Raw genomic sequence first — 21,336 nt, 5'->3', positions numbered from 1 at the left:
AAGTCTTTATGAAAGCGCAAGCAATGCATAAAGACATGTGATCACATTCCTAGAGTTGATTGCACTTCTCTACGCTGAATTTCATCCACAAGTTCTTTGAAGCCTGATTAGAGATTTAGATAATCTGGCAAACTACCGTGGCAAAACTGTTGCCATTATCCCATTCTACACACAATACTCAGCTATCGGAAGGCCTTGCTTGGAACAAGAACACTAGTGAACATTGTCGGCTTCGCGGCGGCAGGGATTTGCGAAGCTGCGCGATCCCTGCCGCGCTAGCCGTTTTGGGGCTCCGACCCAGCCGGGTACGGAGCTAGGCTGCCCTGCAGGGGCAGCTGAAGGTAGGGGATCCGGAGAAGGGATTGGGGGTGTTGCAGACCCCTCCCTGGCCGGCAGAACCCCCTTTCCCAGGACGGTGCAGCGGCGGTCCGTAATGGCCGCCACAAAGAAGCTGGCAGCCGGGTAAGAATGCGCAGGAGGAAGTGGAGAAAGTGATTGAGAGGAGAAAGTTTTTCTTGGTTCCTAGGACTCTAAGACATATTTAATAAAATTCCTGAAAAGTATGACTTTCTGAATAATACCTGCCAGAAGAGGAAAAAAGCGGCTGCTTGAAGGTGCTGAAAGGATAGCTTTCCCTCTTTTCCTACGGAATAAATAACTGGATATTAAGAAACCTATTTTTTAGGTGGAAATTGGTTTTAAGCGATGAGTGGGAAGAGAGAGGATTAAAAAGAAAATATTTGTATGCTAAGATTTTGTTGGAGCAGATGCCTTAAGGATTTGAAGACTAGAATATATTGTAATAAGATTTTAAACAGATTTGGACTTTCTTTCTCTTTGATTGATATTACCCCAGAAGGAGAAAGTGAGAACTCTGCCTTGGTTTGGACTGATTGATAATTTTGGGACTGTTTTATCTTTTTTATTTTCTTTTGAATATTCTGGTTGTTGTAAGAAGAAAGAAGGAGAAAAGAAAGAAAAGATTTATAATGGCTCTTTCTGTTGAGGAACTTAGAAAAGGTTTAGAATGGTAAATAAAATAAGTAATGATATGTAAGATGAGCATGAATATAATTGAAGTCCATGAAGAGAGAGACACCTGGGTCCAAGTTACTTTCCAAAAAGATTTTTTTATGTTTTGGGTGTTGTGTGTATATGTCTTTTTTGGGGGAGAATTGGTAAAAACTTGTAGAAATATAGAATGAGAATAATGGTAAGTAAGTCAGAAAGAATCAGATGAAATAATAATAATGATATTGAATAAGAGTAAAGAGAAGTAAAGGGAAATTGAATAAGAGGTTTTGGTATATTATATGGAAATGGTTTAAAACAGAATCATAATTTATCTGACTTGTTAAATTTACAATGGAAAAAGGTTTAAACATGTAATGAATAATGATAATTTGTGTGTTTTAAAAATTAATAAAACTTGTTTAAAAAAAAAAAAAAAGAAATCAGAATAGAGCTGGAAGGGACTTTAGAGGTCTTCTAGTCCAACCCCCTGCTCAAGCAAGAGACCCTATACCATTTCAGACAAGTGACTGTCCAGTCTCTTCTTAAAAACCTCAAGTGGTGAAGTGCCCACAACTTCTGAAGGCAAACTGTTCTACTGGTTAATTGTCATCACTGTTAGAAAGTTTCTCTTTAATTCCAGATTGAAGAAAGAAAGAAAGAAGGAAGGAAGGAAGGAAGGAAGGAAGGAAGGAAGGAAGGAAGGAAAGAAAGAAAGAAAGAAAGAAAGAAAGAAAGAAAGAAAGAAAGAAAGAAAGAAAGAAAGAAAGAAAGAAAGAAAGAAAGAAAGAAAGCATCCTAAGAAATGCGGTTCTGGATAATATAACTACATTAATAACATGATTGTAGAATCCTCATCAAATTATAATTCTCAGGATTTTTTTTAAAGTCATGTCAATTAAGGGGTTAGAAATTTTAAAACATTATTATGCTGAGAGGGCAGAAAAGCCCATGAATCCAGCTGACAGGTACAGCTTCCACAAATCATCCTGTTGGAACTGTGTGGGTGTGATTGTCCTATAACTGACACGGTGCCTCCAGGATAGAAGCATGGTCTGCATAGAAGAATTTCTGAGGAAATGGGAAGCAAGCCAGTAACACAAGTAACTTAGAAATGATTTAGTATCACATCAAGCAGGACCACAATGCAAAAGTCTGACTCCTGGCATGGAATTGTGGAACATGTAGATTTTGAGCCAAAAGCAATGACCAAAAGTGAAAGAAATGAAATGTAAACAACATAGGAACTTGGGTAACTTTAGGTAAACTTGAGATGTTGGAGAGTGGAGAAAAAAGTGGCCATAATGGATTATTTTGCATTGCTGCCATTACTAGCCAACCACATGGCCTATTGGCTGTGATGTAGACCTCAAGGTTTAGCCTCCAAATCTCCATTAGGACATATAGACATAGGGCTTACAAGAATTCCTGGCAGCAAACAATATGCCAGAGTTAGAACTTAACTGCTCATAGTCAGTACTGTATACATACATACTATGCTAAAGTGCAAGAAAGAATTTATAAACTGCAACATGATGCCCTTTAACTATAGTAGCTCATTAAATGTTTATAAAAGGCCTTTGCCCTCCCAGCGTGAATACCAATATTCAGAGTCACTCGCATATTGTGTTAATTATGTAGCAGGCTGTTGATCCCTATCTTTTCATTTATCCTGGCCTATGTGCACAGAGCATGACCTGACTTGGAACTACTAAGCACGAGATGGGACATTCTCCTCCAGCCACATTGTTTCTGAAATCCCACATGCACAGTGCACTTTTCTTTTCCTTTACTTCTTCCCATTATTCTTATCCCAGAAGATCTATGTAAGAGGCAATGAAAGGATGCTCCACAATCCTTTTTTTAAAAAAATTGAGTTGCTAGGAACTCACGGTCATGAAAGCCCCCACTCCACACAAGTACCCTCTAGTCAAGGTGAGAATTAATGACTAAAACCAACCCTGTGAAACAACCTACACAAACTAGTTAATGCCAGAGCTGAAGGTGCCCCTACAAATAGCAGTTGCTCTGGTCTAACATTGGTCCAACATGTCTATATTCTCACAATGTTGTTCTCCTGAGAAGCTCAATGATTTTCTCCCAGGTCAGCTGCAATGCAGCTTCAGTCACAAAGTTTCTGTAATTTCCAAGGGTGATGTGGACCATCAGTCTGGAACCCACATTATGTATCTGATATTAACACAGTTGAGAAAGTCCAGAAATATTTCACAAGAAGAGTTCTCCACTCCTCTACTCATTGCAGAATACTTTATGCCAAGAGACTTGAAATTCTAGACCTAGAAAACCTAGAACTATGCCGCCTTCGGTCCGATCTAAGTATAGTATATAAAATCATACATTGCAATGCCTTACCTGTCAATGAATACTTCAGCTTCAACCATAACAACACAAGAGCACACAATAGATACAAACTCAAGGTTAATCGCACCAAACTTGATTGCAGGAAATACAATTTCAGCAACAGAGTGGTCAATGTCAGAAATACTCTACCTGACTCTGTGGTTTCTTCCCCAAACCCCAAAAACTTTAACCTTAGACTGTCTACTATTGACCTCACCCCTTTCCTAAGAGGTCTGTAGGGGGCGTGCATAAGCGCACCAACGTACCTACCGTCCTATTGTTTCTTTTATTTTTTTATTTTTCTTATATGTATCCATGTATTCATAACTATGTTTTTACTTATACCTAATATCTTGTAAGCAATTGACAAAAATAATAAATAAATAAATAAATAAATAATAAATACATAAATAAATAAATACATAAATACAAAAATAAAATAAAATAAAATAAAATAAAATAAAATAAAATAAAATAAAATAAAATAAAATAAAATAAAATAAAATAAAATAAAATAAAATAAAATAAAATAAAATAAAATAAAATAAAATAAAATAAAATAAAATAAAATAAAATAAAATAAAATAAAATAAAATAAAATAAAATAAAATAAAATAAAATAAAATAAAATAAATAAAATAAAATAAAATAAAATAAAACAAAATAAAATAAAATAATAAAAAATAATAAAATAAAATAATAAAATAAAATAAAATAAAAATAAATTTCACCTATGGCAGTCCCCACTCCCTGCATCTAATTGATTTCAAAGGCTATGAACCTAATCAATGAATACATACTTTCATAAACCTGGGGGGAAAAAAACCCTGCTCAGCTTGATTTTCCCTACTTATATGAATACTGTAGGATGCACTGAATATTTGCTGCATCCCACTGATGGCCTCCAGTAGCCATGATTCTCTCCAGGGAACATTACAATCTATAGCCATAGTGTGCAACTGTAGGAAGAAGCACCTGGATGTAAATTATGGTCTTATGCTTCATCACAGCTTTCAGTGGAAATGTATCTATAGGAAGAACGATGTCTTTAAGACTAGGCAGCTTTCTCCTTGCACCATAACTTATACAAGAGTTTTGTTTTGTTCTGTTTTGTTTTGTTTTACAAAACAAACCCATGCATATACGGTAGTATATACTGAAAATAGGGAAAGGCACTGGCATTTTATTTTCCCCCTTCCTGTGGCGAGTGGAAGGGAAGGGAATTTGGCTACTCCAGAAGCCAGGATAGCTCAAGAGGAGGGCAATGCCTGAGGTATGATATTTGCATTCTTTATTGGCCTGATAGAAAGCATAGTGAATGTTCCAAGGAGTTTTCTGCTTGTTTTCAGAGTTCTAAGGCCGTCAGGCATGAACATGAAAGTATTCTAGCTCAAAAATGCTTGGGAAGGATTGGAGAATTTTTAAAAAACGTCTTTTTCTTTTGGGCTCCCAGTTTATTCACTCAGGCTGTCATCCGTGCCTCCCCATATATCTGAGAATAACTCTAATAAAACAATGTACTCTCCTTCAGAGGAGTAGAATCAAAGGATTGTACTTCCCAACCTGTGGATGTGCTGGCAGAAGCCTAAACGTAGGGAATGGTTCCTTTCCTTGTTTTGTTTTACTTCTTCTTCCCTGTCTTCCTCTCTCTGTGCAAAGTGAGAATAGAAATAGCAATAGCACTTAGATTTATATACAGCTTCACAGTGCTTTCACAGGCCTCTCTAAGCGGCTTACAGAGTCAGCTTATTGCCCTAAACAACCCAGGTCCTCATTTTGCTGACTTCAGAAGGACGGAAGGCTGGGTCAACCTTGAGCCGGTCAGAATCGAGCTGCCGAATTGCTGGCAGTCAGCAGAAGTCGCCTGCAATACTGCATTTAAGAATGCTTTGGCTTTGACCGAGAATGCTGTGTATAAATCCAATCCTTTTGTTTATAATGGTTAGTGCCATGATGGTGAACCTGTGGCACACCATGTCATTTTTGGTGACATGCCTAGAGGCCACACGGGGATGTGGTGAGCTCTCATCTGGCCTCTGGAAGTTGAATGAGAGGGCCCTTCTTTTGCGAGATCTCTGGAGCCTCCCAAAATTGTGTGAGAATGGGGTGTGCTTTCCTACTCATTTTGGAGGCTTCAAGGCCACGCAAAGACATTCTCCAGTCCTCAGGTCTCATGTGATCCAGACCTCGCTGGATAGAGGAAGGGGTTTTTCTTCTTCTTTTCCCTGAGAGACAAAGCCAAAAAAACATTTACAACTATATGTTTATTTATTTATTAAATTTTTATGCCGCCCATCTCACTATCCAAAGCAACTCTGTTATGAATTGTCTGGGGTAGAGGAGGCGGGGAGACACCAGCAGACTCAAATTAGGCATTTTCTGGGAACTTTTAACATACTGAACCCAAAAAGCTCAGCACCGCTGGCCTAGCATCATGGGTATGAATCCATGAAAGGGGGGGCTCTTTCATTAGCCATGCTTGAGCAAGCTAAAGTACAATGGGAAATACTTGTAGGATCGTGTGGGGGGTTGAATATTTGTGGCTTCCTTGCTGCTTTTCCTCAGTCCCTCCATTCCACTTGGCAGACGGTTGAGAGACAGATCTTGCCCAAGCTCTGAAGGGCCTAATTACAGATTCACCTCCTACCCGCCACCCCATTTTCTCTGTGACTTGCAGATGACTCTCTTCCACTGCTCTATAGAATTAGCTTCTTCCTTTTTCTTTCTCCCCAACCGCCCCCCTCTGGATTCTTTCCTTCCGTGAATTTCCTCATGAGTTTGATTGTCTACCCCTGCTCCACACTAGGCTGAACCATTCTGGAAATTGGAGCTGTAACCAACTGTAAACCTCACACCTGATCCCAAAGAGGTAAATCAGCCCTTCAAAGGGCAATGCTGGCAGATTTTTTAAAAGGCTTCATTAAGGTTGGAGTTTCCTTTTCAATCTCTTGTTTCTTCGTAAGGTCCAAAAGACCCCATGGAGAGATTCTAATTAATTCTTTACCGATTTTGAAATAGTGTGGGTAGTGTGCAATAATTACTATTTAAAAATAACTGAATTCTTTCAACTTTTTTTTTTTTTTTTTGCACAAGGGAGGGGTAGAGAAAGGAAAAGGGGACCTGTCTGAAATGGCAATTATTCTTGTTAATATTTTTCTTTTTTTTCCAGTGCTGCTTGGCACAAGGTTCTTCCAGGATTGTTGTAAATGGATACTGCAAATGTAATTCTGGAAAGAAAAGAAGACATACTTCCAACTGAGAGTGTTTTACCACTGTTTAATGGGTATATAATTGGATTCTGGGTTCCAACTGGAACATAAACACAGGAAGTGTGACATTTCCCCTTTGGGGATTGTTAAGCAACATTATGCAGAGAAAGAAGAAGGTGAGCATTTGAAATTAATAATAATAATAATAATAATAATAATAATAATAATAATAATGACAACGATAATGCTAGTGGAATGGGAGAGGGGAAGAAGCACAATCAAATATCCAGAGAAATATACTTAAAAGAAGCAATAGTGTATCTACAGCAGATTTGTTGGATGGGGGTGGAATAAACACTGATTTTCTGCCCATTATGGGTCATTCTTGACTCACAATCATGATTGAGCCCAGAATTAGAATAGAATAGAATTCTTTATTGGCCAAGTGTGATTGGACACACAAGCAATTTGTCTGGGTGCAAATGCTCTCAGTGTACATAAAAGAAAAGATACATTCGTGAAGAGTCAAGAATCATAAGGTACAACATTTAATAATAGTCATAGGGTACAATAAGCAATCAAATCATACTAGGAAACGGTCAGTATGAATTGTAAGGATACAAGTGACAAAGTTACAGTCATACAGTCACAAGTGGGAGGGGGTGGGCGATAAGGAGTGATGAGAAGTTAATAGTGATAGTAGTGCAGACTTTGTAAATAGTTGGACAGTGTTGAGGGAATTATTTATTTAGCAGAGTGATGGCATTTTGGAAAAAACTGTTCTTGTGTCTAGTTGTTCTGGTGTGCAGTGCTCTATAGCATCGTTTTGAGGGTAGGAGTTGAAACAGTTTATGTCTGGGATGTGAGGGGTCTGTAAATATTTTCACAGCCCTCTTTTTGACTCGTGCAGTATACAGGTTCTCGATTGAAGGCAGGTTGGTAGTAATTGCTTTTTCTGCAGTCCTAATTATCCTCTGAAGTCTGTGTCTCTCCTGTTGGGTTGCAGAACCAAACCAGACAGTTATAGAGGTGCAGATGACAGACTCAATAATTCCTCTGTATTATGGTTGTAAGTCATTGCAGTTGTTAAGTGAGTCATCCACATAACCCCGGCTGATTTTACTATTCATTTTTCTGGTAATTATTAAACAAATTCAGTGGTCATTAAGCAAATCTGTTTTATACAATGGGTGGGTTCCCCCCCCCCAAAAAAAACTAAAAGTAAATGGCAGGACTCTTTAAAAATGCTGAAAATTGTAGTCACATGTCCACGGGATACTGCAAGTGGTCATAAATGCAAGCCGGTTGCCAAGAAGGGTCCAAAATGTGATCATATGACTATGGAGGTATATGCAGCTGTCGTAACTTTAAAACTGGGTCATCGTCATAATAATAATCTTTATTGTAATTGTACATATATATAGTGAAATTGATTTAGCCTCTACTGGTGTTATCCATAACAAAAATGCAATACAATATGAATAATATAGAAAATGGTCCTTATACAAGTAATTAGGGAGAAACCAGTCATATGTTTCCATGTATGCATGGAGTGATTGTAGTTGTATTTAGGAGTCTTAACAGCCCATGGATAAAAGCTGTTTTTAAACCTGTTCGTCCGGCTGGCTATACTTCTGTCTCTTCTGCCTGGTGGTAAAAGTGAGAAAAGACACTTCTGAGGAGGTCCGTCTTTAACATCAAAGACATTATGTACCTGTACATTTTGTGCTGCTTTCACTTAAGATCAGAGGTGGGTATTCAGTAGGTTCTGACCACTTCTGGAGAACTGATAGAGGAAATTTTGAGTAGTTCAGAGAACAAGCAAATCCCACCTCTGACTGGCCCTGCCCCCATCTATTTTCTGCCTCCCGAGTCCCAGCTCATTGGCTGGGTCTTCTTTGGTTGCCCTGCACAGGAGAATGGAGCTGGAAAGCAGGTTAGTGGGGTGGGGAGGGAATGGGGATTTTACAGTATCCTTCCCCTGCCACGCCCACCAAGCCACGCCCACAGAACTGGTAGTATAAAATATTGAATCTGCTTAAGCCATTAAAGATTATTCATGTCAAAATATAACAAGCAATGTTAATGTTGTTTAGCTAACGCTGCAAAGGGCAGAACAGTGGGACCATATTCCATATAGGAAGGGGCCAAATCCCAATGAAAATAGCTCATATTTTGTGGGTAACTGGAAAATGCACATTTTGGAACAAGATCACCTCTAGTTCTTTTTTTGTTTAAAGGTTCTGTATATATTTCAAAATTTCAATATTAATGTCAAAAATACATAGTATGATTTTACATCGGATTTGTGCTACATTAGAACAGTAAAGACTAACTTCTCTTAAGTGAAATCTTAATTAATTAATTAAGTGAAAAATCACTTAAGTGATCACCTCTAGGTCTAAGGCCAAAATGGGAAAAGACATATTTCAGGAGTGGCATACCAGAGGCAACATTTTCCAAAGAGTTCAGAGCTACCAAGTGGGAGAGGTCAGGTAAAAAATGAAATATGATTTCTTTTACAATTAAATATAATGACATTGATTAATTAATATGACAAATCTCTTCCAGTAACTCCAAAATTACCATTCAATGGCAGCTCTTTAAAAGATGTGGATGAGGAATGCATCCAAGATTTGGGAGGTGGAGCGGGGGGGGGCACAGGTTTGCATCCCTGCTTAAAGAAAAGTAAACAGACCAATTGCCTGGGAGGGGAATTTAGGTTTGTTTAGTACCTTACAAATATTTATAAATAATCCGATAATTTTTTTAGGTAGGATGGCCTGTAATTTGAAGTGTCAGCTTTGAAGTGTCAGCCCTGTCAGCTGGGGAATGCTGGGAATTGAAGTCCCTACCTAGAAAGTGTCCATTTTGGAGAATCACTGCAATATTTAAGAGCACCAAATGCTTAGGGCATAGGCATAGAGCGTTTCACTCACACCACTTTCTACTTATTTATATATCTTTGCATATCCATTACTGGCTTTCTGCTTGCAGCACTAATGCAGCCTAGAAGATTGGGTTGCTATTGCTTTTAACCGTATCTCATGCTCCTGGACATTTGTACCTCAGGATTGAAATGAGGGGTACTTGATGCTCTCTGAACTTGCTTGGTTTTTTTGCGGTCAGGGCAGTAAATGAATGATTCTATTTCCTGAGAAGAAAGATCTGAATTCCGCCGCCTGCCCTTTTAGGCAGAAATATAACCCGGAGAAAGCTTTCAGCGTTGTCATCATTGCACACAGAGTTAGGATAATAGGACAATTCTTGAAAAGATGTGAAGGAAACTGGGCTGACTGTTGCAGTGTTCACAGAGATAGCATTCTATTGCCCACATATCCAGAATAGTTTCCAGTCTAGCTTCATCCCCCCACACACACACCCATGTTCATAATTACAAGGAGGACCTAGGTGGTATAAACCAGTCTCACATCACCAAAGCTCTAAACCAGGCGTCTTCAAACTTGACAGCTTTAACACTTGTGGACTTCAACTCCCAGAATTCAAGCTCCGGTCATGATAGCTCAGGAATTCTGGGAGTTGAAGTCCACAAGTTTTATGTCAACTCATAAAATATTTCTTTTTAGAGTTGCCAACAGAAAGGGAGGGGGGAAAGAGATTTGAAAGAGCAGGGTGGCAGCTTGGAAATCGAAACTGCCGAGCAAATATCTAACTGTTGACCTTTGGCTATGAATGTTTCTCACTGGAGAATATGAATTATGATACACCCAGGGGGAAAACTAGGGTCAACGGTGACAGTGAATTATGTGTCTCAGAGTTGGCTACACCCAGGCAGTGCCAGGCATAACTCCCAATACATTCTTTTGAAGTTTTGGAAGTTTGGCTCAAGACTCATGATTTGATTGGGGTAACTGCCGGAATCCTGACATCTTAAACTTGCCAAGCTTTAAGATCCTTGCTCTAAAATGTGCTGCACTCAACACTGGCTTCTTAGTTAAGGTTAGTGTTGTGTTCTGGAGGATGGGCGTAATAATGGAGACGAGGCATCGAATAGTGACTCCAACTCTTTATTAGTGACTTCAGAACAGAGCGAAATAAGCCTGGCAGCAGCAGCTCCTTTTATAGAGCTGGCTGCTGTCAAAGCGTCCAATGACAATGGTTTAAGCTTGCCGTGCTTGAAGCGTCCAATCGTGGCAGCCCGTTAGCTAGCCAATCGGATCAGCCCGGAGCGACCAATCACGACCCGCTGTTTACGGACCAATCAAGTATGCAGGATTATGAGCCTGCTGTGGATGGGCCAGTCAGGTTTGCAGGCTTACGAGCCTGCTAGTTTGGAACAGTTAGTATATGTTTTCAGGGCTTCTCTCATTATAGTTGCACAGGGGCTCTGAATATTAAGACAGAAAATCCATGCAGGCAAAGAAGGAGGCTTGGGAATTCCTTCCCCAAATTCATTACGGTTTCAACAGAGTTCAATATTTGTAGCTCAGGATTGAAATGAGGGGCCGTTAGTGCTCCCTGAGCTTGCTTGATTTCTCTTCAAACTAGGTAACATCATCAGTAGCACTGTTGATGTTATCTCCTTAGAGTAATGAAACATCTGCAAGAAAACAAGCAAGCTCAAAGAACACCAAGGAACCCCTGTTATGTTTTTTTCAGCTGGATGTCTTTATTAAACGAATCATCTCCTAATATATCCAAATGCATTTCACAGTCATTATTTCAGAAACCTTCCCAATAAATCCAGAAATTCAACCAATTGTATTCTATATCGCAGATGGGCAGAACTTGAAGCCAAGAGTGGGATTAAAAAGAAGAATATGTTCAAGACAAAGATGAGGTATTGGAGGCCCTTTTCCACTCCCTATCCTATCCTTGAGTATTATGCCAACTTTTACACTGCTAGGAAGGAAGGAGGAAAGGAAGGAAGGAAGGAAGGAAGGAAGGAAGGAAGGAAGGAAGGAAGGAAGAAGGAAGGAAAGGAGGAAGGAAGGAAGGAAGGAAAGAAAGGAGGAAGGAAGGAAGGAAGGAAGGAAGGAAAGGAGGAAGGAAGGAAGGAAGGAAGGAAGGAAGGAAGGAAGGAAGGAAGGAAGGAAGGAAGGAAGGAAGGAAAGGAGGAAGGAAGGAAGGAAGGAAGGAAGGAAGGAAGGAAGGAAAGGAGGAAGGAAGGAAGGAAGGAAGGAAGGAAGGAAGGAAGGAAAGGAGGAAGGAAGGAAGGAAGGAAGGAAGGAAGGAAGGAAAGGAGGAAGGAAGGAAGGAAGGAAGGAAGGAAGGAAGGAAGGAAGGAAGGAAGGAAGGAAGGAAGGAAGGAAGGAAGAAAGGAAGGAAGGAAAGGAGGAAGGAAGGAAGGAAGGAAGGAAGGAAGGAAGGAAGGAAGGAAGGAAGGAAGGAAGGAAGGAAGGAAGGAAGGAAGGAAGGAAGGAAGGAAGGGGCCTCAGATTACTAGAAATCTAATTCCAAGGCAAGGGCAAAGAGAAGTACACAATCAACACTGTAAGTGCTTTTGGCAGCGTTTGGGTTTTACAACACTTGTCAAAAGCTCTCTGCAGCTTGCAAGATCAATTGCTACATCACAATACAGCACAAAAGGAGATTAATTATCGCCAGTCCACTGGCTTGGCGATTGGTGCCAGTAAAAAAAAAAAAAAAAGGCAGATTCAGAGAAGGGACTAGGGAGAAACTGTTTCGCAAGTGGGCGAGGGATTGGGGAGACGGTTGGCAGTGGCTCCAGACATGCGGCGGCTGCTTTTGTTTCCCTAGTCATCCATCCGTGCCTCTCTTGTGACATGGCAGGTGCAGAGGGCTTTCTTCTCCTTGGTATCAAGTGTGTGCAGCTGCTTAGGAACAGCCCGAGCTACTGGTAAATATATTCTCTGCCCAGACAAAACAAAACTCCAGAACAGGCTCAGATCTTTCTTGGAGGATGAGAGCTCGCCTAATGTCAGCCATCTGACCTTTTCAAGGTGAGATTTGGGGTAAGAGATCAAGCTAGCCTCTTTGGAGGCTAGACAAGTGGAGAAGCATGTAGTCCATTTGGGGCATCTGAATTTTTCTCCTTGCTACTTTTGTGCAGATTAAAAATATCTTGTGCTTGGGCAGTCTGGGGGGGGGGGTGGGGGGAATCAATGTTTACACTGTATTCTTGACCGTATAAATTTAAGTGTCAGTGCAAACTTCCAGAAAATTCACATAGTGGTTGAGCAGGAATTTCAATAGTCGCTCATAATTGCATCATAGAAAACAGGGCTGAATCACCCCTTGCTGCATTTAAATCAACCATCTCCTGCTGCAATTTGCATAGCTCCTGACAAAATTAGTATCTTTATATGCTTTGTCTTAGCTATGGATTCCTGGTCATTTTTCAGCTTAGGAAATTATCTCTATGCAGGTTGTTCAAACCTTCACTCCATATTATTTAATATATCACTGAGATGGAAAGATATAATAATATAAGATTATACAAGGAAACCTCCTACAGTTATAATGCTTGCTCAATGGCTCCAAGCCAATAAAACCAGACTGAGAGGAAGATGTGTTAGGATCTATCTAAAAGTGTGATTTGAAATGGTCAGTGCAACATCCTTTTCCTTAGCATCAAGTGCAAAATGGTAAAATCATCCAAGGTAGAGAAGTAATTTGAGTTGAAGTACTCATCTGCTTTTCTTCTGTAAGCCATTGAATTGGAAGGAAGCTGATTTTTCCCCCCTGATCTGCCCTTGAGCACTAAGGGGAATTTAGTAATTTTTCAACAAGCTGGAGCTGTCTGTTTTTGTAGGGGAAAGCTAAGTATGCCTGCAGGGTTAACTGTAGCCAACAAATTTCTGCCATGTGGCCTATGCTGCCCTTTGCTTTCTAACATTTAGATGAACAAAAGCCCAAGGATAAAAAGGTACAGAAAAGGAGACAATTGGTTCACCAACAGCCATTATGCAAAGTTTTACCAAGTGGCTGAGTTCACACGCCTGTACACCACACCGTGGCTTTTTGCTTGGTATATTGTATGAACCAGGAATTCTGGTTTAATCATATCAGAGTTCAGCAAACCCCAGCTTGGGTTTCTACCTTTTTTTGTCTACCTTCTTTGATTATCTGCTTCAGGATTTCAAAGACTCACATAGTTGCTAAAAGTTTTGAAAAAGAGAGAAACAAATTATTTCTTATGACTTTGGTACAAATTAATAGAGTAAAGATGTCTTTATAGTTTGAAGCATGCCTGCACATTTTTTAAAAAAATAGTTGATTAACGAGACATTAATCAGATGATATAGTAATCAAATTATTACATCTCCAAATGAGCCCAACATACTACACATGATACTAATCAAAAGATTTGAGATTATTTTGATAATTATTTTATTACAAAATGTATATACATCTTAGCACTGCAGTAGATATGCCCTATCACTCTGTGAATGAACTAGTTCTTTCATTAAAGCATCAATGGATTAGATTTAAATAATTTCCATATCTCTATATTCTCGTGATGGCCATCTTTTTGGAAGAATGGAAAAACTGTAAGGTACAATTATATTGTCAATGTCTTTATGCCTTAGACCAGGAGTGTCAACCTTGTCGTCATGTGATGTATTCTGACTTTTTCCCCCTTTGCTAAACTGGGGGTGGGCTTGGCTAGTGTGTGATGCATCCAGGCCATGGGCTGTGAATTTGACACCCTTGCCTTAGACGATTATTTGGATCCAGTCTATAATGTTCTCTCTATCCTGCACTTGGTTTAGCAAAGCTTCATTGTTATTGGCATTTTCAGTAGAACTTTAATTCTAATAGCAGACCTCTTCATCACTTAAAAACTTCTCAAGCTCCAAGAACAGATCTCTTGCCCAGATTGTTGACTGTATTCTGAAAGTGGAAAGGCTGAAACTATTTGCTACAAATGAAAAATATCTTGAGAATAAACTTATAATAATACTAGGCTATTGGACTTTGCTTCACTTTTTTCCTTTCCTTTTTATATGGAATAAGTAGATTTTTTCTGCTACAACTCAAGGAGGAGGTTGTTTTGCTCCTTGTTCTCAATGTAATAAGTCAGCAGAAAGCAATGGAGAAATAGATCAGCCCAATCCTGTTGGCATTTAGAAAGGCCAATGAGAGCTAGCTAATTCAGAAAGTCTTCAGGAATTATATAAGAGGTGCTTTCTCTAACCACCCTCCCACATATACAGTAAGAATTGCTATGTTGTTGAGAGTGATGTTCTTTGGTATGGGAGAGGTAGAGGTTGGATCCTTCCTTCCTTCCTTCCTTCCTTCCTTCCTTCCTTCCTTCCTTCCTTCCTTCCTTCCTTCCTTCCTTCCTTCCTTCCTTCTACCAAGTGAAACAAAGAGGTCATTGTTCAAGTTTGCCCATTCAGCTTTGTAATGTATCTGCACCATTGCAATACATTTTGAAATACAAAGGCATGTCTTGTTTTCAGAGGGTATGCTAACTGCTGCAGAGCTAATTGATACCGATTTGGAGGATATTAATGGAAATACACGAGTAAACTTGAAATTATCCACTTGTTGTCCAATTCATAATGACAGTATATATGAATGTGCCTATCTCTCAACTCACAAAGTTTTGCTTGTTGCACCAAATAGTACTCTGATGCCCAATGTAAGCTTGGAGCAAATTTAATGACTTATGGGTCAAGAAGTTACTATGGACATTTTAGAATATATTGGCCTGATAAATCTTTGCCTAGATCCAATTTTGGCAATACAGTTCAAATTACAGTTCAAATTATCTTTAGTTAAATCCAGGTTCTGCCCTATTTGTGAAGTAAGGTGCCGCCTATCAGTTCTAATTCTAATTCTAATGCTTTGAATTGAATCCTTTACTCCTATCTTAAATATAGTATTTCCTGCCTACATACTACCCAAACATCACATCAGCTCAGGGACAACTTGTGGCATCGATGACAAGGTATTTATCAGAGCAGGTTAGAGAAATTGGGAGACAAAATATTGATTTCAGAGATTAGCCAATTGGTTCAGGAAATTCAATCTTTGAAGCCTTCAAGTTCAAATTTTCAGTGGTTACACCAAACTCAGGAACCTTATAGATCGTCATATGCCATCAAGATGGATCCATCTCTTAATGAAAATCTAAGAAAAAAACTTGGAGTCTGCTTTGTGATTCTATAGCAAAGAGAATAGCTACATCTGCTGAAATCCAAGAATGGGAAACTGGTGATGAAAAGTCAAAGGAATGACTCAATTTCATTAAGGGCTGCATCACTGATTGTCAAAGGACATCAGAAGCCAAGCCCAAGTTTTCCTGATATTTATTTTATGTTATTTATTTTTTTATGTATTTGTTTATCAAACATGTACAAGATAGCAGGTATAAGTATGAACATGAACAAAGGAAGTAAATACAGATAAATAGGGACAGTAAGACAGGGAAGGTAGGTACACTGGTACGCTTATGCACGCCCCCTTTGTAGATCTCTTATAAATGGGGTGAGGTCCACAGTAGACAGTTCAAGTTTGAAGCTGTGAGGGTTTGAGGCTGCAACAACAGAGTTGGGCAGAACATTCCAGGCATTGACCACTCTGTTGCTGAAATCGTATTTTCTGCAATTGAGTTTGAAATGGTTTACCTTGAGTTTATATCAATTGTTTGCCTGTGTATTATTGTGGTTGAAACTGAAGAAGTCGTTGACAGGTAAGATGTTGTAGCAGACAATTTTATGTACTATGTTTAGATCAGACCACAGGCGGAGCAGTTCCAGATTGTCCAAGCCCAACATTTCAAGCCTGGTGGCATAAGGGATTCTATTGTGAGCAGAGATGTGGAATACTTTTCTCAAGAAATACCTCTGAACTGCTCAATTGTGTTAATATCCGATATACAGTGTGGATTCCAGGCAGACGAGATGTATTCAAGAATTGGTCTGGCAAAGGTTTTGTATGCCCTGGTTAGCAATACAATGTTTAGACTTGTTACTAATGAATGCCGTATACCAGGGGTGCCAAACTCAAGACCTGGGGCCAGATCCGACCCACCAGGTGCTTAGAGCTGGCCCACTGGGCTACCCTGGAAACAGCAAAGGATCATCATGTGGTGCCTCTGCCAGCAAAAATCAGTTTTTGCTGGCAGAGGGTTGCAGGAGGGTGACACAGCCGAAAATGGAGCTTGGGAATCTATTTTCGCTGGCAGAGCGCTTGGGCCACCACTCTTGAAATGGGTGACGTTGAGCTGGCCATGCCCAGCCTGGCCCTGAGGTCAAACACAACCCTGATGCAGTCCTCAAAGAAATTGAGTTTGACACCCCTGTCCTATACCGACAGCCTTCCCTACAACAAATATGAGCAATAGCGTTCTGCATAAATAGCCATTAAAGGCCAGATTCCTGCCACCATTGAAGCTCTTTGCATCAGCTCTCTTTGCCTCTTCATTTACAAAAGGGAGCATTAAAAAAAAAAAGATTTACTGCAAGGTGGCAACACCTACTGGATCTTGGGTGATTTTAAAGATTGGAGCAAATTTGGACCATATTGGTGTTTAGATAGAAGATCCTTGTAAAATGTCAAGGCTAAAGACTAGTCAGGAAAGTGGAAATCAACATCCTGAAGAAACCATGGAAATTTATTTTGGTACTGTTGTCAAGAAAACTAGATGGAGGATTGTGGGTTTTATTTACAAGAGGACAGTCCTGTATCTGAAGTTCATGTTTAAATGTAGCATTGAAACTGTAGATGCATAAGGTACGTGGTCACATTTTCCAAGAAACTGTGGAAAATGGACCACTATATAAATTATAATTACCATTTTGAAATGTGCATGCACCCACATAAATTAACACAGATTTTCTGCAAAGATGCTTTCCCCTTAATCCTTTATCTCCTTTATCTTTTAAACAATGCAAAAGTGGCTGTCTTCAGTTCAGATCCATCAGATCTGTGAGTTAAATAGAGGCCTGTGGAACCAAGTAATGGCTTGACATCAGAGTAGACTATACACTTAGGATTAGAATCATGTGAGTGACAACTTGACTTATAGGTACAAAGAATATAATTCACAAAGGAAAATGTACACTCTGCTTTTCAAGAACCCCAGGGGCTTTTGTAAGTCAAGCTTCTTTCCTGCTCTGTATGCCAGCATTGTTTCAGGAAGATCAATCACATTATCATGTCAGTTTCAACATTCACATGGCAATCCAATCATCAAATTATACTTTCCAAACGTCCTCATTTTCCCTTATTAAATATATTAATTACAGCAATCAGTTCGTGATATAGAGACTTTCTTTAGGTAAAAAAAACACCAATTTGTTTGACATCTGTGAATGGCAGGAAAATGTAATTTCAAACATTTAAAATATTTTTAAGGCGGAAGAGAGAGAAAGACAGAGAGAGACAGACAGACAGATAGAGAGACACGCAGATAGAAATCACAAATACCAACTCTGATCATTTTAACCAGGAAGGAGCAATTTGATATCATCTCTCCTTCATGTTAAAAAAAGTCCTGAAAACTATTTTCTATTTTATTGTTGTTTGAATGTGTTGATAACTTTCAATTTTTATGACTAATGGTTTAAAATTTTTGCATGCAAGGCAAAATTTTAAAAATGGTTAGAAAGGGGAGGGCAAAATCTGTGGAGAAAATGGAGAGGAGAAGGAGAAGGAGGAGGTGGAGGTGGAGGTGGAGGAGGAGGAGGAGAAGGAGAAGGAGAAGAAGTGAAGGAGGAGGAGGAGGAAAAAGAGGAAGAAGATGATGAAGGAGGAGGAGGAGGAGGAGGAGGAGGAGAAGAAGAAGAAGAAGAAGAAGAAGAAGAAGAAGAAGAAGAAGAAGAAGAAGAAGAAGAAGAAGAAGAAGAAGAAGAAGAAGAAGAAGAAGAAGAAGAAGAAGAAGAAGAAGAAGAAGAAGAAGAAGAAGAAGAAGAAGAAGAAGAAGAAGAAGAAGAAGATTGGCTGTCTATATATTTTTTTGATCTATTTGAGAAGCCATTAAAAGCAATGTCTTTTCAAACAAATGTCAAAACACACACACAAACACACACACACAAATGTGGTATGCATGCGGTAAAAAGTTCATACACATATAATGCCTCAAGCCTTTCAGCAAAGCACGTAAGGCATTTCTTTTTTTTGAAAATTTTATTTGGGTTTTCACAAAAAAAACCATAATACAAATAAAACATCTTTTTTTGAAAATAGCATAGTCCCGGGTTGCACTTCTTCATACAGACACAAACTCAATTTCATGCTCATTTTTGTGTTCTATTTCATATCTTATTACTGTTTTACATTTTCTACATAGTTTTTCCCCTCTTTTAATTTTCTCAACTTTATTTTGATTATCTCATCTCAGTTCAAGTCATTATATACCGTATATACTCGAGTATAAGCCGAGTTTTTCAGCCCATTTTTTGTGCTGAAAAAAACCCCCTCGGCTTATACTCGAGTCAGATTCCCCTCTGAAAAAAAAATGGTGTGGAGCTCCGGAGCTGGGCAGCTGCTTCCCTGCTTCCGTGTTTCCTTTGCAACTTTTAAGCATGGGGGTAATCGGAAGCAGAAAAGTTCTTGCATGAGGATATATTGTTTTTTCTTTTTTTAACTGTTTTTAGGGGGGGGAAAGACCCACCGCCATGTGAGAATGCTCAGACACGAAATCTATCCGCCCGAAAATAAGTGTGGGTGTTGGGGGGGATTTTTAACAGAGGGAAGATGTAGGGAGAAGGCAAAAGCGACGGAAGATCCTTCAGGGGAAACTGAGGGGGAGACTCACCCTTGGTCCAGATGAGCCCCCTTCCCAGCCCCTAAGGAAGCAGAGGCAACCAGCAAGGGCAGGCAAGCCCCACTTCACGGACTCCGTCCGTCCTCGCTCCCACCCACCCACCCACCCAAAGCCACGAAGTCCCCCAATCGCGCAGCCCAGAATCGCCCTCCCCTCAGGGGGCAGCGCGAGGACGCCCGGTGTTTCCCGAGACAAGAAGCTCCGCCATGCAATGAAAGCGCCCTGGCTCTAGGCTTGCGGGCTCAGAAAACACGCGAGCCGAGGGTCGCTTCGGCTCCGCTCAACTTCGTTTCCTCAGCCCCAGCTGCTTTCAGTCCGCTCGGGAGGAGGGGAGGAGGTGGTGGCGGCGGCTCGCGTTGTTTTCTGAGCTCTAGGCTAAGAAAACAATGCAAGCCGAGGTCGCCGGCTCCTCTCAGCTTCGTTTCCTCCTCCTCCTCCCGAGCGGACTGAAAGCAACTGGGGCTGGGAAACAAAGTTGAGCTGAGCCGAAGTGACCTCGGCTGCGTTGTTTTCTGAGCCTGCGAGCCTAGAGCCTAGAGCTCAGAAAACAATGCGAGCCACCGCCACCACCTCCTCCCCTCCTCCCGAGCGGACTGAAAGCAGCTGGGGCTGAGGAAACAAAGTTGAGCGGAGCCGGCGACCTCGGCTCGCATTGTTTTCTGAGCCTAGAGCCTAGAGCTCAGAAAACAATGCAAGCCGCCGCCACCACCTCCTCCCCCTCCTCCCGAGCGGACTGAAAGCAGCTAGGGCTGAGGAAACGAAGCTGAGCAGAGCCAAAGCGACCTCGGCTCGGGTTGTTTTCTGAGCCCGCGAGCCTAGAGCCAGGGCGCTTTCATTGCACGGTGGAGCTTCTTGTCTTGGGAAACACCGGGCGTCGTTGCTGCCCCGAGGGGAGGGCGATTCTGGGCTGCGCAATTGGGGGGACTTCATGGCTTTGGGTGAGTGGGTGGGTGGGAGCCAGGACATTGACTTTAAGCGCTGCCGACCAAGTGTTTCACAAATACCAGTGGGACCTCCGTCCACCACCACCCCTCCCTCTTTTGCCTCCTTCCTTCTGATCAATCAGGTTTTCCCAGTATTTGCTCACAGCTGCGTGCTAGGCGTTGAACGCGGGGATTTCTGATTCCCCTTACACGAGCGTGGATATGCCGCGGGCGTTTTCTTCCAAACGCCCCACGGGCAGAGAACACTGACTTTCATGATAGTGAGATCATTTCCCAAATTAATTGATTCACTAACCCAAAAGAAGAAGATGTTGATGACAGTGGGAGGCAGGGGTCACTCTCCCTTGCACAAAAAAAGCAAGAGCCGTTCTTATGATCTCTCTCTCTCCCCGTAATACAGTCAAGCCCTTTCCAGCATGCGCGATCCGCTCCCGCAATTTTGCACCTTGCAAATGCAAAACCCCCGGGATTTTGCATTTGCAAGGTACAAAGCTGCGGCGGCAGATCGCGCGTGCTGGAAAGGGCTTGACTGTATTACGGGGAGAGAGAGAGAGAGAGAGATCATAAGAACGGCTCTTGCTTTTTCTTGCAAGGGAGAGAGTGACTCCTGCCTCCCACTGTCATCATCATCTTCTTTGGGTTAGTGAATCAATTAAACCTTTCATGATAGTGATATCGTTTCCCAAATTTCCCTTAAATCAGGGAAGAAATCACAAAAAAACCTTTGGACTGAGAATAAGCCTGTTCCTACGATGCCATTTTTGTTCACTGCAGTGTGAAAAGTGTGAAAAAACACACTTCTTTTTCTTCATCTTCTTGTTCCCTATTTACTGGTCTCTTTCAAAGAGGAAATTGTGAACATCAAACTTATTCTCAACTGTCCTAGTGAAAGTTTTTATTGGTATCTATTTTTATTTTTGAAATTTACCAGTAGCTGCTGCATTTCCCACCCTCGGCTTATACTCGAGTCAATAAGTTTTCCCAGTTTTTTGTGGTAAAATTAGGTGCCTCAGCTTATATTCGGGTCGACTTATACTCGAGTATATACGGTATATACTTTTGTCTGTCCAGTTTCAATTTCATATTATCTTTACTCATTAAACAAATT

At 40.6% G+C, this 21,336-nt stretch overlaps 1 long non-coding RNA gene across 1 annotated transcript in view; it reads left to right on the top strand.

Moving 5' to 3' along the window:
- Positions 1 to 12,316: 12,316 nt before the first annotated feature.
- Positions 12,317 to 21,336, top strand: part of LOC148132994 (uncharacterized) — a 53,497-nt gene continuing 44,477 nt past the window's right edge. The window contains exon 1 of the long non-coding RNA XR_015747025.1: positions 12,317 to 12,505. This is a non-coding gene — a long non-coding RNA (uncharacterized LOC148132994). The remainder of the gene's footprint in view (positions 12,506 to 21,336) is intronic.

The sequence above is a fragment of the Notechis scutatus genome, chromosome 1, assembly GCF_049901735.1.
Source record: "Notechis scutatus isolate UNSWTSFEM ecotype Mainland chromosome 1, rNotScu1.2, whole genome shotgun sequence".
Lineage (NCBI taxonomy): Eukaryota > Metazoa > Chordata > Lepidosauria > Squamata > Elapidae > Notechis > Notechis scutatus.
The sequence above is the reverse complement of the archived record's forward strand: the minus strand, read 5'-3'. Positions and strand labels throughout refer to the sequence as shown.